Source organism: Arachis ipaensis, chromosome B5, assembly GCF_059453495.1.
Source record: "Arachis ipaensis isolate K30076 ecotype BB chromosome B5, ASM5945349v1, whole genome shotgun sequence".
Lineage (NCBI taxonomy): Eukaryota > Viridiplantae > Streptophyta > Magnoliopsida > Fabales > Fabaceae > Arachis > Arachis ipaensis.
Genome location: NC_142440.1, coordinates 75,906,437 through 75,912,771, shown reverse-complemented (window position 1 = coordinate 75,912,771; position 6,335 = coordinate 75,906,437). Strand labels below are relative to the sequence as shown.

General features: G+C 38.2%; 1 non-coding gene across 1 annotated transcript; it reads right to left on the bottom strand.

Moving 5' to 3' along the window:
- Positions 1-1,042: 1,042 nt before the first annotated feature.
- On the bottom strand, positions 1,043-1,150 carry LOC148564665 (small nucleolar RNA R71). Its single transcript, XR_015884781.1, has one exon. It is a non-coding gene; the product is annotated as a small nucleolar RNA R71 (small nucleolar RNA).
- Positions 1,151-6,335: the final 5,185 nt, after the last annotated feature.

Sequence of the window (6,335 nt, the reverse complement as noted above, 5' to 3'; positions counted from 1 at the left end):
TCAGTCAAGTAATCAACTTTAATTTTCAAAATCAAATCTTTGTAATTCCCTTTTCAAATCTTTTTCAAAATGGATTTCAATCATATCTTTTTCAAAACTTAATTTCAAAATCTTTTCTAACTTCTTATCTTTTCAAAATTGATTTTCAAATCTTTTTCAATTAATCTTATCTTTTTGTTTGATTTTAAAGTTTACTATTTCTCATCTTTTTCAAATTTTATTTCTCTTTTGAATTTTCGAATTTTAACTAATATTTGAAATAAAAACAAAAATATTTTCCTTTTATTTTAAATTAAATTCGAATTCTCTACCATTTCTCATCTCCTTCTATTTATTTATCTACTAACAGTTCTCTCCCACCCAAAATTCGAACCCCATCTTCTTCTCTGTGTTTGAGTTTTTCTCTTCTCCTTCTTATATTCTTCTCTTCTTATACTCACATAAGGAATCTCTATACTGTGACATAGAGGATTCCATATCTTCTTTTCAGTTCTCTTCTTTTTCATATGAGCAGGAACAGGGATAAAGACATTCTTATTGAAGCTGATCCTGAACCTAAAAGGACTCTGAAGAGGAAGCTAAGGGAAGCTAAAGCACAACTCTCTGGAGAGAACCTGACAGAAATTTTCGAAAAAGAAGGAGACATGGCCGAACCTAATAACAATGTGATGCAAGGAAGATGCTTGGTGACTTTATTACACCCTCTTCTAACTTCTATGGAAGAAGCATCTCACTTCCTGCAATTGGAGCAAACAACATTGAGCTTAAGCCTCAATTAGTTTCTCTAATGCAGCAGAACTGCAAGTTTCATGGACTTTCAATGGAAGATCCTCATCAGTTTTTAGCTGAATTCTTGCAAATCTGTAACACTGTCAAGACCAATGGAGTTGATCTCGAGGTCTACAGGCTTATGCTTTTTCCTTTTACTGTAAGAGACAGAACTAAAACATGGTTGGATTCACAACCTAAGGATAGCCTGAACTCTTGGGATAAGCTGGTCAATGCCTTCCTGGCCAAATTTTTTCCACCTCAAAAGATGAGCAAGCTTAGAGTGGAAATCCAAACCTTTAGACAGAAGGAAGGTGAGTCCCTCTATGAAGCTTGGAAAAGATATAAGCAATTGATCAAAAGGTGTCCTACTGACATGCTTCCAGAATGGAGCATCATATGTATATTCTATGATGGTCTGTCTGAGTTGTCAAAAATGTCATTGGACTATTCTGTAGGAGGATCTCTTCATCTAAAAACCCCTGCAGAAGCTCAAGAACTCATTGAAATGGTTGCAAATAACCAGTTCATGTACACCTCTGAGAGGAATCCTGTGAACAATGGGACGCCTCAGAAGAAGGGAGTTCTTGAAATTGATACTCTGAATGCCATATTAGCTCAGAACAAAATATTGACTCAGCAAGTCAATAAGATTTCTCAGAGTCTGAATGGATTGCAAGCTGCATCCAACAGTACTAAAGAAGCATCTTCTGAAGAAGAATCTTATGATCCTGAGAACCCTGCAATGGCAGAGGTGAATTACATGGGAGAACCCTATGGAAACACCTATAATCCTTCATGGAGAAATCATCCAAATTTCTCATGGAAGGACCAACAGAAGCCTCAACAAGGCTTCAACAATAATGGTGGAAGAAATAGGTTTAGCAATAGCAAGCCTTTTCCATCATCTTCTCAGCAATAGACAGAGAATTCTGAATAAAGCCATTCTGGCCTGGCAACCATAGTCTCTGATCTATCCAAGACCACACTAAGTTTCATGAATGAAACAAGGTCCTCCATTTGGGAGCGTTTTCTACAGTTTCTGGTGCGTGGCGTCTGTCACGCGTCCGCGTGGGTCACACGGTCACGTCATCTGGAGTTTTCCTTATCACGCGTTCGCTTTGGTCACGCGTACGCGTCATCTGCATTCTGCTCATGGCGCGCGTCTGCATCAGTCACGCATTCGTGTCACTGCCCTTTTCGCGCTATGCATGCGGCTGCATCGTCCATGCGTTCGCGTCGCTGTCAGTTTCTTCAAAAACTCTATTTTATGCTTTCCTTCCATTTTTGTATGTTTCCTTTCCATCCTTTAAATCATTCCTGCCTTAGGAGATCTGAAAATACTTAACACACAAATCACGGCATCGAATGGCAATAAAAGGTAATCAAAATAAATATTTTTAAAGCATAGGAAACATATTTTTCACATATATCATATAATAAGGAAGGGAAAGTAAAACCATGCAATTTCGCATGAATAAGTGGGTGAAGAATTAAATAAATCACTTGAATTGAGCACAAAATATATCATGAAATATGGCTTTATCAGTCCTACGGAAGCTCCACCTACCCCACCTTCTTCTTCCCCGTTGATTATATTTGCTCGAGGACCAGCAAAACTCTTAAGTTTGGTGTTGCAAAAGCTTTGCTTTGTGACTTCTACCACTCTTAAGTATAGAAGAATAGGTTGAGCAAACTAGAGAGCATGCATATGAGCCCGTGCAGCCGCCTCAACAAAGACAAAGGAGTGACATAGAAGAGTTCAAGCACTACATTGGATCCTCGAGGAGGAGCACTAGCCACCATCATTTAGGAGGATTCATTCTCTTTACACCCCTTTCCTGTTATTTTTCTATTTTTTTCTGTTATGTTATTTGTTCTCTTGTTCTAGTTGCATGATCATTTGAATTTGATGCCTTTAAGTTGTAAAATGTTCCATATATCTCTCACCTTGCTTAAATGAAAAATTTTTATTTGAAAAGAACTGAGAGATGCATGAATTTCAAGTTTAAAATAAGATTAGTTTAATTAGTTTGATATGGTGTCAATTGCTTTTGTTTTTTGAATGTATGATTAAACAGTGGATATTTGAAGTTGAAATTTATGAATGTTGGCTCTTGAAAGAATATGGAAAAAGGAAAATTATTATTGGTAATCTGAAATATCTAAAAAATTGATTCTTGAAGCAAGAAAAAGCAGCAAAAAGAAAAATCTTACATGTAAAAAAAATGGTGAAAAATAAAAAGAAAAAAATAAGCAAGCAGAAAAAGCCAAAAGCTCTTTAAACCAAAAGGCAAGAGCAAAAAGCCAATAACCCTTTAAACCAAAAACAAGGGTAAAAGGGCCCAAGGCTTTGAGCATCAGTGGTTAGGAGGGCCCAAAGGAATAAAATCCTGGCCTAAGTGGCTAAACCAAGCTGTCCCTAACCATGTGCTTGTGGCGTGAAGGTGTCAAGTGAAAAGCTTGAGACTAAGCGGTTAAAGTTGTGGTTCAAAGCAAAAAGAGTGTGCTTAAGAACTCTGGACACCTCTATCTGGGAACTCTAGCAAAGCTGAGTCACAATTTGAAAAGGTTCAACCAGGTAAAGTGTCTGTGACATGAATGTATCCGGTGATAATATTGGAAAACAGAGTGCTTAGGGTCACGGCCAAGACTCATAAAGCTGTGTTCAAGAATCAAAATAAGCTTAACTAGGAAAGTCAATAATATCATTTGGATTCTAAGTTCCTAAGGCTACCAACATCTCTGAGTTTCAATGGATAGTGAGATGCCAAAACTATTCAGAAGCAAAAAGCTACTAAGTCCCGCTCATCTGATTGTAACTAAGCTTCATTTGAAACTTAGAAATTTATTGTGTCTTAATTTTATTTTTTATCCTTTTGTTTTTTTAGTTGCTTGGGGACAAGCAATGGTTTAAGTTTGGTATTGTGATGAGCGGATATTTTATATGCTTTTTGACATCATTTTCATATAGTTTTTAGTAGTTTTTATTTAGTTTTTTTTCAAGTTTTTATAGGTTTTAGTGTTAAAATTCTATTTTTGGATTCTACTATGAGTTTTTATGTTTTTGGATAATTTCAGGTACTTTCTGGCTGAAACTGAGGAGCTGGAGCAGAAGTCTGATTCAGAGACAGAGAAAGCACTGCAGATGCTGTCCGGATCTGACCTACCTTCATTCAGAAGAGCTTTTATGGAGCTAAAACCGTCCAAATGGAGCGATCTCAATGGCTATGGAAAGCTGACTTCCAGAGCTTTCCAGAAATATATAATAGTCCATACTTTGTTTCGAATTAGAAGGCCCAAAACTGTAGTCCAACGCCAGCTTCCTGCCCCCTTCCAGGCGTCCAGCGCCCAAAGGGCAGAGACTAATGTACAAACGCCCAGAGAGGACCCCCTAGCTGGTGTTCCATGCCCAAGGAACCTCATAGCATGTGCCCAAACACTCCCCAAGTGGGCCCCAGAAGTGAATTTTAGCACTAAATAGACTGTTTTACCCTTTCTACGTAATCCTTAGTCATTAACCTAGTATTTAAAGAACTTTTACACCTCTCAATAGGAGGGTCTACCTTATTCACACTTTTTATTGTTATTTTACTTTAAGTATGAGTTTCTAAACCTCCTAGGTTGAGGGGAGGAGCCCTGCTGAGTCCTATGAATTAATAAAAGTACTACTATTTCTTCTTTGATCAGTGTTTGAATTACTTCTAAGATGTATATCCGATCTTCATCGTGGTGAATAGGATGATCTAACAAATTAGCTCTATTCATCACATTAAGATGAATGTGCCTGACAAACACCCGCGTCTACTTGGGTTCGTGTGAGTACTTGGAAGAAAAGCACGAGCCAACAACTATGTTTATACATCTCTCAGACGGTTAATCCACGACTTCGTTGGAGACTTCTCGAGACACCAGTTCAGCCAATTTCCTATACAGGCCATGAGCTCATTTGTCGATTTGTTTCCCGATTCTCAACACTGGTCCTGAGATAAGCGTTTTGTATCACCGTCCCTATCTCAGCCAACGTCTCCTTTATGAGCATTACGCATCGCCGTCTTCATGGGAAAACATTCTTTTCGGTCTCCAGTTAGCGTTACGCATCGCCGTCCCCATTGAGCCATCCCTATAGTGTAACACCCTACCACACAAAGCCTTACGCTTAAGTCATAAGATAGAGGTGGCGAGGTATTATGACCTCTAAAAATAAAATTTAGTATATATAGTAGTGTGAAAAATATTTACAACTAGGAGCCTTTGAAGAAAATAGGTAAATCACAACCATATAAATCGAAAAGTGAAACACTCTGATCGATGACGTAAACGAAACAGATAAAGAATAAGCTAACACGAAAAGATATACAAGAGAGTGCCAAAATACAGATATCAAGACTCGGGACTCGGTTTGTGAAGATAACCGGTCCGAGCATATAAGTATACATACATATATAAAGGAACTATCAAAAATAAAGCCCAAAACACAAGATACAAAACCTGTTTCTCTAAAATAACCTCTAAGATGAGTTAATACAAAATATATATACAGTGGAGAATATAAGTATCTTAGCCAAATACATACGTCAAAATAAAATCCCGAGAGCTAAGGATCTTCGCCAAAATAGAAGTCTCCAGCATGCCTCAGTGAGGAGCCTCACATCCTGCATCTGAAAACCACAAAATCCGCATGGGTGAGAACCGGAGGTTCTCAGCATGGTAACAGTGCCCAAATATCTAACATGTAATGTCCTGGGAAAGCCAAAGGCAATCCTAGAACTTCCAGTTATAATCAAAACGTATAAATGTAACTAAACCATAAGAAAGTGAAAGTAGGCAACTAACTTAAGGATCTTCAATCTAACTAAATATCCCGTTTCCAAGTCCTTCGAACCTTCCAACCGCCAACAGTAAAGATATGCAAACACAAGTATATAACACAAGAAATGCACAAGTAGGAAGCAGATATGGCAGTTAGACAGTTAGTAAGTAATTATGTAGACAATTAGGCATTCCAAACAAATCACATATAATGCATATGATGCATGCCTGTCCTAGTGGCTGAAGAGTCTCATCTGTCGGTTATAATGCCAACCCGACAAGTTCTGGTAGCTAACCATTAGACTGTCCCTCTGTCGTGCATCCCCAACTCGAGTTATCCACAACATAAACATAATTTACATCCAAAACCCTCACTGGTATATATTTATGGGGGGCGAGCTCATTCGGAACTTTCACAGTGTCCGGCCACACATACGACATAGGGTCAGCAGAGTATCGAGTCTCTACCTAGAGCACATGGCGGCTAGCCACTTCTTTAACCCAGGAAAACTCGTATCTCAGATAGGTGGAGTGCAACTATCACAATATCGATAATTCAGTTCAGCATATATGCATTTATTCTCAGCTATACATTAACATTTATCTCAACCATCCAGCTTAAAACTCATAATTCATTATCAGCCATAAACCATCATCACACACAGCCATTCGGCTCATATCATACTCATCCATTCGGCTTGTATCAGACACCGCACTCCACCGTCCTCCTCAACATCTCATATCATCTTTACTAA